This window comes from Echiichthys vipera, assembly GCF_963691815.1.
Source record: "Echiichthys vipera genome assembly, chromosome: 13".
In the NCBI taxonomy this organism is placed as follows: domain Eukaryota; kingdom Metazoa; phylum Chordata; class Actinopteri; order Perciformes; family Trachinidae; genus Echiichthys; species Echiichthys vipera.
Window position 1 is genome coordinate 23,510,082 of NC_139838.1, and position 12,805 is coordinate 23,522,886.

Sequence of the window (12,805 nt, forward strand, 5' to 3'; positions counted from 1 at the left end):
AGTAGAGACCAACTTGCAAATGGATGACATCAACCGTGAGGCCAAAGCGCCAAAATGGTGGGTGAAATGTCCCTTCCCTACTTCCGCCGACCCCAACCCTCCTTGAACTTTAGAAACCAAAACCGTTTTGTACAGCCGGTAAACACAGTCTGGCATCAGGAGACTTCAGTTAATTTTCAATTTCCAAGGGGTGTTGGAAACATACCCCCCCCCCCCCCCCCCCCATATTCCATATTTAGAAGAGGTAGATTTGTCCCCTCAAAAAATACGAAAGACAACCCACTCCCCAAAAGAGGTAGGAAAAGAAAAAAAAAGCGCATCAGGAGGCACATAACATGAATATACCCTTCTTACTTGTAAATATATGTTTCCCAACAATTTCAGACACTTCTAGAGTGGACCATACCATCTTAACCGCACGCTGGTGTTACAGTGGCTTCTGCTGAGTTGCCAGGTCTGCTGTTGTAACGCGGAATTGGGCAACTTTTTACTTTTCACAGGATGATTTTTGTTTTTTTGGTCTCATTCTTTTATAGATTTGTTGTTGAGATGTACATGATTCCTAAAAACCATCCTGAAACACGTGTGATATTTTGAATATGCAGCAAGTTTTGAACAACAAAGGAGAATTATTACTAATAATAATAATAATAATTAATACCTCATTTACATAAATAAAGACCCTACTCCTCCCTACTTCCTCCGACCACAACCATCTTTGAACTTTTAGAAACCAAAACCGTTTTTTTGTACCGGCCTGTTAACTCTTGCATCACATTGCATTTTCAATTTCCAAGGGTTGTTGGATACATACCCCCCGCCCCCCATTCCATAATTAAAAGAGGTAGATTTGTCCCCTCAAAAAATACGAAAGACAACCCACTTCCCAAAGAGGTAGGAAAGGAAAAAAAGCGGTTCAGGAGGCACACAACACGTATATACCCTTCTTGCTTTCAAATATATGTTTCCCAACAATTTCAGACACTTCCAGAGTCGACCATACCATCTTAACCGCACACTGGTGTTACAGTGGCTTCTGCTGAGTTGCCAGGTCTCCTGTTGTAACGCGGAATTGGGCAACTTTTAAAGTGTTTTCGCAGGAGGATTTTTTTTTTTGGTCTCATTCTTTTATAGATTTGTTGTTGAGATGTACATGATTCCTAAAAACCATCCTGAAACACGTGTGATATATTGAACAACAAAGGAGAATAATTAATAAAAGTAATAATAATAATGAATACCTAATTTACATAAATAAAGACATTTGCACCATGAATTGAAGTAGAAAAAAGGCACAAATTGTTGCGTAAAAATTCACCTGAATGCAGGAGATGAAGTGTTTGATGCTTAAAATGTTCTGGGGGAGGAACACATACCCCGGGTTATAATGTGACCCCCGCCCAATGTTGAAACAAAACCTACACCCAAGGTTGGATGGACTCACAACCCATTCCTTCCACTTTTGTTCTTTTGTGTTTTGTTTTTGGAAACGTACTGAAAGTAAAGATATGACATACCTCCAAATCTCCCGTGTTCCAGTGGATGACAGGCTGGTTATGGTTGCTAAGCTATATGATTGGATCTAGTAAAAAAACATGTTACGGTAAGGTATTTTGATCGTATCCATGTGTTTAGGGAATGCATGTGCAGATTATGGGAATAGTGGATGGATCGAGGCCTCCGACAATGACGTCACAGCTCTAAGGAATAACATAAATTTAGTTTAGTCTCACCGCTGCCGGCTTTAAGGATGACTCATTCAAGGCTGCTTGTTATAAATATTTGTCCGGAGAGTCATACATTAAACTGTAAGTGGGTAAGCTACACAGACACAGTATGTAGTCTATCATACAAGTCATTCTAAAAAGAGAAACACAGTAATGTGATGGCGTTTTTCTCTCTGTGAGGAAAGACAGGCTTATCAGTGAAGATGGCATCTACAAGAAGGAGACGAGTGACTCTGTCTGTCACATTAGCGAGATAAACGCAGGTCTGACTGGATGCCTGGAGGCTTTTATTCACGAGTAAACATTGAATTTAAAAAGAGAAAATGGCATCTCGCCAAAGTGTTGTCAAATCATACAAATAAGTGAAGTACTTCGCCTTCAATCTCATCAATCCGGGATTTAAAAAATAAATGACAGTGTGTATGAGGAAAACAATGCGCCAGAATTTACTCTCCGCTATATAAGGTTCTTTTCTATAGTATACAGATATGAGGTTTGGTTCGTACTCATAGACTGAAGATAAAGATGGACGACACGTCTCTACCTCCTCCCACTGTACAAAAGTGGAGCTAAAGTTTCCCTGATACACGGGCTGCCATGTTGTTACTATGGAGCCAGAGTCCCCACAGTAGTGATTGGGCAGTAGAGTCACACCATCAAAGTCTGGCCCTGCCCATCCTGTCCCCTCCGAAGGTTTCGGACCTCCAACTAGGCAAAGTGCACTGGAATCAAAGTGGAACCTCCTACTAGCAAATTCGAGATCGACCTACCCCGGGTTGCCTAGTTGGGGGTCCAAAACTTCGGACTTCTCATAGCACTTGAACGCAGCATGAGCAGTGCAAGTGAAATGGAGCAATGGATGACAGGCAGGAAGCTCAGTAAATCATCTTATTCGGACCAAAATAAAATGATTGGTCAGACTTGAATATTTTTGAGTTTCAACACCTGGTGGATTTCTTTTACATTTTAGTGTGCCATACGCTTATTAGGAGCATCTTAAGTTTACAAAAGGAAAGTGTAAAAATGCCAGAAAGGTAAGAAATGCTTTAAACTGATCCTGAATCGGCAACCAGGAACACCTTGACCATTTCTCAAAAGCTGAGTTCAACAAGGAAGGAGATCAAGTACAAGACTTAAAAAAAGTGTTCTCGAGACCTGACTCTAGTACTACAGCCCTGGTTCAGACGGTGATATTCTGAAAATATATAAACTAATAGTGTAGCCAAGAGCTTGTGTTTGTGATTAAGGAATGTCAGACTTTCATTCCAGGACAACATCACACTGCTCACAAGTACCTTTGTTTGTCTCGCATCCGTTGAGTCTATCTACTTGATAAGACTCTGACACATTCTCAGCCGGTGATACTGATGCTGCTGAGGTATTTGTCGTCTAGATCAATCTCATCTTCTCTCCTAGACTGCCACAACCAAAACATAGGGGCTCTTATCTCAGTGGAGGTATTTGCTGGTATAGCTCTATTTGTCACAAACCGTAGACGTCTAATCAGCGGAAGCCATAAATGCCTCATTTGTTGAGCATTGAGTCCCTCGCATTTCATAGCTTACCTGGACCGGGATGGAGGCAGCCCAGTGTCCTGAGTGTAATCTGCACAGCAGTTTTATATGGGTCATTGAGTTCCCCCTCCTACAGAAGGATCTGTAAAGCCAGATCCCAGACGCTGATAGGCCTGTTGGGACTGCATGGCTTTTGGATGCTCGACTGACTCAAAACGTGCCGGGAACATTTATGCCTCTGGAAAGTTTGGTGTGAAGCTTGTCTGCATCACCCACATACTGCTGGCATCCATCCCCCCTTCCTTCTCTCTCCAGACAAGTTATAGTGACCCTGGGATGGATACAGGCCTCGGGGGGAGAGTTAAGTTAGAATAAGTGAAGTATCAGATTTTGGCTGCTTCCTTGTATGAATACAGTTTACAGGGCAGAAACAGACCATGCTCCAGTTGTTGTATTACTGTAAAACTTTGATATGCATCAAGGCATCTGTGCCTATACTTAGTAATAGTCTTATTGCCAATGATCAGTTTAAGGCCTCCTGTCAAAGTTATTTAGGCTTTTTCTTTCTGTAGTAGCTCAGTCCATAGGTGACTGGGCTGGGAACCGGAGGGTTGCTGGTTTGAGTCCCTGTGTGGATCATGAATGGAGTGTGGACTGGTGGCTGGAGAGGTGCCAGTTCATCTCCTGGGCACTGTCGAGGTCCTGTTGAGCAAGGCACCGAACCCCCAACTGCTCGGGGCGCCGGTCACTGGCAGCCCCCTCGCTCTAACATCTCTCCATACGTTGCATGTATATAGGTCCTGTCTGAGCATGTGTGTGTATTTCGGGCCTGTGTGTGTGTAAAATGAAAAAATAATAGAGTGAAAATTGAATTTCCCCATTCGCGGGACTAATAAAGGAATTCTTCTTCTTCTTCTTCTTCTTCTTCATTTTACCATCATAAGAATGCGGTGTTGTTGTTCCTCTGCGATAAAAATCCATCAGAGTAAAAAGTTATTAATGAAGACAAGTAAATTACACCGCTCCTCCATTAATGATTAACTCACTGTTTTGACATTGACCCAAACAGAAAGTCTGTGCCCTGAGGACAAGTTTCTCTCAGTGAAAGACCAGATCCAACCACGTGTAGCAACATGCTCGTCCTCTACGCGGTGACTCATCCACACTGCTCGAGTCTTGAGTCGTAGCTGCACACATTTCTAAGCTGTACGTCGTCTTTCATCAGAATTACATTGCCTGAAGCAACGTGGATGCCGCTCAGGGTTTCCCACAGTCGAACAGCGGCATCAGTGGTCACTCAACACTTGTTTTGATGTAACCCTTCAAAGAGACAAGATCCCTCTAATCACATAAACCCGGAGTTTTACCACTCGATGCAATAAATGACCAATACATAGCTGGTAATCATCGGTGTCATTTTGTAGTAATTTCCCAGGATGCAAGAGGATATGAAAACAAAAATATCCGTGTGAAGAGCAGCACCAAATATACTCACTCTATGAGAGGTGAGGAGTTTTCATAGGGAGATAAAGGAGGATAAGAGAAGATCAAGACATCCTGCGGGCAGATCTTGTCAGATGCAGGTGTAGCCTTTGGTTGTGGTCAAGCGGCGGGTCTCTCAGGTGCAGCTATCTTCACGAGCCAAAGAGAGATCAAACCATCGCTCGCTCCCTCTGTATAACTCGTGCCACTTCAAACACGGACGTTATTTAAACTGTGATTGTGAACACCTGCCTTTAGAGAGCCATCAAAGGTGAGCTACAATAACGCGGCTTGTGAGTCTCTGGGAACTCCTTGTTCTCACTACAAAAGGGAATCAGAGCGCCGGCCCTCGTGAACTCTGTTTGACTTTAAATGTGTGTACCAGTTCTGCAGAAAACAATAGAGCTTTTTTAAAATTGAACTTTTGTAAGGAATACAGTTGGTTCTGCTGTTGACAGGGTTATTATGTCTTATCTTCAGTCAGCAAATATTTGTGGGGTGGTGATCCCAAATGAAAGAACTGATCATTTCACCAGAACGTTGAACAGAGGTGTTGAAATCATCCAGACGCACAAATACTTGTGAATTGTATTTGATGACAGGCATGAGATTAAGTCGAAAATACAGATGTTATTGTAAAAAAAGAAAAGTCCCAGCAGTGTCTTGTTTGATTCAAACTGACGACATTTAATACCACATTTATGGAAAATGTTTTGACTTTTACATTTATTTGCTGGTTTACATTCGTCTGGAAACCGGACAAATCTGGCGAACTCATGTTTTATTTGTTCTGGCAGATAGGTCTGGCCCCTTTCCCATTTAGATATTTACAGTCGTCTTGACCCTGTGGGGACCAATCACAACCATTTATCTCATGTGGGGCGGGTTTAAGAAGATGACTGACAGCGTCACCGTCCAGTCCGTAGATCCGTTCAATGCATTTTTTCAGGTTCAAAAAACTCAGATCAAACTTTCCAACTAGGCAGCGTTATATTAAATACGACTCTTCTGTTACTGTATTGTCTATTTCTCACATGAAATACTTTCAGAAATGTATATTTGTGTACTGTTTTCAGAAATCTGGTCACCTTATGTCGTCCATTAGCTTCTCCACTGGTTTTACACTTTTTTTTCATACAGATTTAACAAACATGATACAAATTATTAATAAGTGCGCTTTAGAGGTGCTAGTAGGCAGATTTTTTACCACACGGCGCGAGCCAAGCTAGCTGTTAGCGTGCTAAGCTAACCAGCATCTGAGGGTAGCTTCATATATTTACCGTACAGAAATAACAGTGGCATCAATCCTCTCCTTTAAGTCTCAAGGAAGGAATTGAGCTTGTTTCCCAAAATGTAGTAAGTGTAGTGCAATCAGGAATGAGTTTTAGATCTTTAGACTTGAGTTGGTTTACTTGTCTCACTTGTTGCCAGCTACATATCTACAACTGTCTCTTTCTCATCATTTCTTTGTGTTTTTAGATTGTGTTCATGCATTTGAATGGTGTTACTAAACTCGCTTGCCTCAAATTTCCCCTTGAGAGATTTAATTAAATCTATTTTTATGAATGAAAAAAGACCAAAAGAAGAGAAAAGACATAGTTGGAAGACGACTGCATGTCTTTCTGTAACTTCTGCAGTGGTACTTTGACTCATCACACCAGCCGGTTGGTTCCAGCTCATGTCCTCACTGTGTCACGGTTATGTTTGCCATATGAGGGGGCTTTGCTGGTGACTCACCTGAGTTGAGGCCATCTGCCTGAGGGGGGCAAAGACAAAGAGAGAGACTGAATGACAGAAAGACCACAGCCCCCGCAGATGAATAGATATCTCACCTTGCGGATTCAGTTACACCGCAGCAAAAATGAACACAATAGGCTCAATATACCGTATATACGTGAGATAAAAAAAAAAAACTTCTTCAGATAATGGGTCCAAAATGCTGCAGGTCCATGCAGAACCTCAGGGTTTTTCTGTGGGGGGAGCACAATGCCTGCATGAAATCTGTCCGGGATACAGTGACGTCTCATGTTGCCCTCCCCCTTCCCCCCAAAAAAATATCCCCAATTTGAGACAAAGCCATTTGTCAAGGCCTCCTCATGGAAAAAGGGGGATTCACATGGCCTTTGCACAAAGGCAGCGACTGACAGATCAAAAGAATGCAGTGACAGATGTGGTGAAGCCTTTGCTTGACACACACACGGAGGTAATGACTGAGTCAAGAGTCCAATATGAACAATTTGTCATTAAGCCAAGTAGTACTTTGTAATTTTAATCACCAGCTAACCGACTAACATTTAATCTTTGCTGTCGATATCTAAACACATAAACAGGGACATGATTGTTGGGAAAGGAAACTCAGACGTGTTGTGGAAAACTACAGGAGACGTTTGAAAAGTGGGAGAAGGAACCCACCTACTGGCCGACTGAAGGAATCGTCTGATTGTCCGGGATAATATTTCAAAGCAGTTTCACATTTTTATTTAATCAGCAAGGATCGTTAATTATGTTTTGACCTGGACCACGTGTCGGACGGTGTTTAGCTTTGGAAAAACATACACGCTCAAAGACAAACAAGATTCACTTCATTGATCCCAAACAAGGAAATTCACATGTTAAAGCCGCTCAAGTTTAGAAAAAGTTGAATAAAAGTGACTAATTAAACAAGATAGAAACACAAATAAGATCAAATAAAGTAAAAATAAAATACAGTATAGCTATAAACATTAAAATAAATATAAAGAAACTATACATATATATCCTCAATATGTATTGTGCAGATTAGTACAGTAAAGTATGAGCTGCACATGAAAGATTTCTATTGTACCTAAACTTTAACACGCAAATGGTGCATGAAACAAAAGTACATGTAATAAATAGATAAATACAATTGCACAGGATACTCATGTTAGTCTTGTTGTGCAGTAAGTGGGGGGGTGAAATAAAGGTTTGAATGTATCTGTGGCCCATTTATTAGTTGTGATAAAGTGACCCAAACCCCAATGAACCCTTCGCAAAGATTGACAGCGAGACCCTCTTCAGAGATGGAAAGCTCACACCCTCGATTACAATTCTCGGTTGTAACGTGACCATCCCCTCCGAGGTGATTGTACTCAACTCTATCGTCCTCCCGCACAAAGACCTCAACCGCAGCTTCAAGAACCACATTATTCTCTAGCTAACTATGGTCAAGGATTCATCTCATTTAAGTTGTGGGATGAATGATTGTAGCATCTGCGGTTGTTATGTGAGAATTATGTGAATATTTGGGTTTTATTGACACACATGTTCTGATATCTACTGTCCATTTGTCATAAACCATGCGTCTTTTCTTTAATGGTTCTTATTAATAGTATTATTTTGCCATATATGTAATGTGAGTTGATTTAATTTATTGTTAATCATTCTCATATGTGGGGGGCAGTAGCTCAGTCCATAGGTGACTTGGCTGGGAACCGGAGGGTTGCCGGCTCAAGTCCCTGTGTGGACCATGAATGGAGTCCCCTCTCTCTAACATCTCTCCATTAATTGCATGTATATAGGTCCTGTGTGTGTGTGTGTGTGTGTGTGTGTGTGTGTGTGTGTGTGTGTGTGTGTGTGTGTGTGTGTGTGTGTGTGTGTGTGTGTGTGTGTGTGTGTGTGTGTGTGTGTGTGTGTGTAACATGAATAACAATAATAGAGTGAAAAAATTGAATTTCCCCGATGCGGGACTAATAAAGGAATTCTTCTATTGTTTGTTCATAAACATGCAAACATATCTATCATGTTTCTGATATTATTACATTATTATGATACAGAGTATTTGATATTCACACATAATGGTTTGCTTTTATGGTAAAATGTTGAAAATTTTAGTTTGACCTAAATTCTTATTTGGCCTTTATTTTAGCATCCAGCCAGCGATGGTTCGTCAAATCCCCACGACACAGAGTGCATTTGATATGTTAATAACCGTTTTACTTTGTCTGCAGAAATCCCCTCCTTCAGTAAACAAAGCTGGATTCTCTTGGGGATTCTGGAAAATTAATTGTATTTGTGGTTATTAGCTGACAGTAAACTCAAAATAAATACATCCCCTGTTCTCAGATCCGTGCTCCGAGACAGTTGAGATCAATTCAAAGATGCGGTAAAGCTGCGGGAGAGTCAAAGGACTCTTTCATCCCACTGCCATAACCACTGATGTGTCCGCTCCTTCACCCCCCCTCCACCCACGTACAGTAGCTCCACCTCTCCTCAGTTCACTTCGCCCCGTCCCCCCTCCACATAACACCACTTCCACCATAAACACTGAGGATTATTTCACTCCCTCTGGCATGAATGCAAAATAATTGATGCACCAGAGAGGCTGCAGGGGTTAAGTTTGAGCTTTTGATGCAGATATTTTTTATGTTAAACCATAAAAGAGAAACTGTGAGACAAACACTGAAAACAGAAAGTAACGAGATAAAGAGATAAAAACGTGCAGGACCGACTTCCTGTGATCGAGTCAGCGCTCATCAGAGTCATGATGTCGTGGTTTTGCACTTTGCAGAAAACAATACAGAACAAAAACTACCAATGTCTGCAAGGTTACAAGGCTCATGTTTCATTTTAGACAGCGGGATGCACAATGAAATGTAATTGTGTCCCCTCCCTGCTACACACAGAACACAAATATGGAAATTAGAATACAGTAAAATTAAAAATTAAGTCTGCATCAAACAAAACTTACACAACTTTATAATAAAATATTACATTCATGAAATAAACGACTTTCCTATACGTTTGAAACTCAGCTTATAAGCCAACAATGTGAACATCTACATTTCCATGACAACTGAGCAAACTCCATCTGCTGATGAAGATCATGTCAGATGATAGAAAGCCACCTCGGGGTCTTTGAAACTCTGATAATCAACATGTTAAATTGTCCGGAGAGTTCATAATTCGTAATGATGACGTTTATTCTGTATTTTGACAACTTGTTACTGACTTTGAAATGCTGAAACTCAAGTTTTTACTCTAATCACACTTTGTTTTAACACTTCTGATTCAATGTATAGCGTTTTTTTGGACTCAAACTCCTCATAAACCTTTGATTGAAGCATTTATTTTATGTCCTCTTACTCACATTAATACAAACAGTAGATTTGGCATCATGACAGGACACTTTCAGGCTGAGTAATTGTTCTTTAATGAATGATTTAACATGAGTTGACGTGTGTTGATCAAACTGTTTAAAATGCTCCGTAACAAAATGGTCTCCACCCTTAGTATGGACATATTCAATTCAATTCAATTCAATTTTATTTACAGTGCCAAATCATAACAACAGTTATCTCAGGACACTTTACAGAGTAGGTAAAGACCACACTCTATGACTTATTTATGATTTACATAGACCCAACAATTCCTCCGTAGAGTACGGTGGCGTTGAAAACCTTCCCTATAACAGGCAGGAACATATGTGAACACTCTCTGGTTAAGCCCATTTCTGACAGTTTAGCTGTAAACTATCAAGTGAAAAAAGGGCTTTCTAGAGAACTCCACGGTGGATAATCGCATGTGCAGTGAAAGATTTCTGTATGAGAAGTCGAGCTTTTGAAGGAAACAATGGTTGACATTTGCTTTGCAAACCAAACATTGCGTTCAATGATTCTTTGCTCTCTTGTCTGCTGGTTCCTCTAAAGACCAGCTGTCAGTGTACAACAGACCTGACTGCAGAGTCATAGCACATATTTGTGTGTGTTTCACAGAGAATCGTGCACGTTATTCCACTCCACAACATAAAATACAAAGCAGGGATTATCAATCAATCCATTTATTTGTCATGTAAAATCGTATACAAGTCAAATGTCATTTTTTCCGCTCCTTCTATGAGCTCATAGCTCATCGCTCATCTTCAACCGCTTATCCAGGGTCGGGTCGTGGGGGCAGCAGCTTTAGCAGGGGACCCCAAACTTCCCTTTCCCGGGCCACATTAACCAGCTCTAACTGGGGGATCCTGAGGCGTTCCCAGGCCAGTGTGGAGATCTAATCTCTCCACCTAGTCCTGGGTATTCCCCGAGGCCTCCTCCCAGCTAGACGTGCCCTTCAATTCATGCATTAGAATAGTAATAATAGATGAAAAAGAAGTGGATCTGTTTGATGGTATAGTCTACAGGATAGTGTCCTCACACTCGGGTGGTTTGGATCTTTAATGATTCTCTCAGCCTTATTCTTGCAGCATAACGCTCCATTTTCAATGACATCTTTCATCTGTGTGAGACTCAAACAGAATAACTGGTGGAGAGTATTCACTTCATTAAAATGCAGGGACACATTTATGATGTCCATTGTATAATTCAAAGTTACAGTAAAGGATTGGCAGGTTTGACGTGTGACCACACCGAGAGATGCGCGACAACAACACATCGCATCAGAAAAAATACCATCAGTGCTTAGTTTAGTTTATTTTATTTTAAATAGTTTAAGTTTAAAGAAAAAGAAAGAGGAAAGAAAAGGGTTAAATGGAAAAGAAAAAGTTGTTCTATTATATATTGCCTGAACTTTTCCCTCCTTTCCTAGTCTCTTTCAAGCCCTCAGGGCAGAGAACGATGCAGGAGGATATTGATAATAAAAAAGTTTTAATGAAACTGGAAGTCTACAGAAAGTATTTCACCAGTTTTGGCAACACTTCCTGTCTGCTTTTATCTGTGTATTACCTACACATTTACAGGCGAAACATCAAAATATCCCTTATTGTTTAAGTAACGTTATATACTGTATATATGCTAAGGCAGGGGTGGGCAATTCTGGTCCTGGAGGGCCACTGTCCTGCATGTTTTAGGTTTCTCTCCGCTCCAACACACCTGAGTCTAATGATGTGCTCGTTATCAAGCAGATGATGCGTGTCACAGTTTGATTATTGTTAGACTCAGGTGTGTTAGGGTAGGGAGAAACCTAAAACATGCAGGACAGTGGCTCTACGGGACCGGAATTGCCCACTCCTGTGCTAAGACAAGCATTTAAAGCAGGGGTGTCAAAGTGATCCAGTAAAGGGCCGCTGTGGCTGCAGGTTTTCATTCCAACCAAGCAAAAACACACCTGACTTCAGTCATGCCAGTCATTGTCTTCACACAGTTGACTTGTTGGACTAGGTGTGTTCTTGATTGGTTGGAATGAAAACCTGCAGCCGCAGCGACCCTTTACTGGATCAGTTTGACACCCCTGCTTTAAAGGGTTGTTTTGTATTTAAAGGATAATAACAGTAGTTTTGCCTATTTACCACATTTTTAAAATACATTTTTAGTTTATTTTTTAGAAATTTAAATGCATTTTCTACCTTTACAAGCACTAATTATTTTTTATTCCACTTCCATAGAGCAGAATTTCTTAAGTTGTGCAATCAGGTCCACCATCTTGAACACGTTTGCTAAAATCTTCTTTTAAAAAAGTGTTTTCTAAAAGAAAACAAAAATAGATATCTCCAGTAGTTTGTTGTTGTTTTTTAGCAAATTAACGTGTGTGGATTTGTATTAAGGCGCAAAAAGTTCCTCTAGCAATCTCTCTCTGCAGTTTACTGATAAACTGACTGATAATACATGTTTTTGTGACTCTTATCGCTGAATTTATAGGGAAATGAGAGTGTGCGTGGATTCCCTGGTGATGCAGCGGCCTATTAAAACCCTCTCTGTTAACCTTTGCACTTAGAGACAATTTTACCGACTCAAAAGATGTCAAATGTCAGAAGTTTCCCTCGCCCTCATACCTCTGAACTGGGACACTTCTTAAAATACTTCACTCCTCAGAGAGAAATGTTCCAGAACATTCAGTGTCTTCATAACACCCTCGCCAACTCCTCTTTCTTTTACTGACGGCGTGTGAGAAAACGATGTCAGACAAGTGTTAAGCTTCACACTATTTAAGAAAGCTTTCATCTGTTCTCAGATTCTGTCTTAATCCCACTGACACAGCAATTCAATTATCCCTGTCTTCTTCTGTGAGGTCCACTTTGGACTCTACTCCACCTCAGTTTAAACATCTGGATTAAGTGCAACATTTAGGCTTATTCTACTTTTGTTTAAACCTTTTGGTAAGTCCTGTTTTGTTTGTTTTTAAATCCAT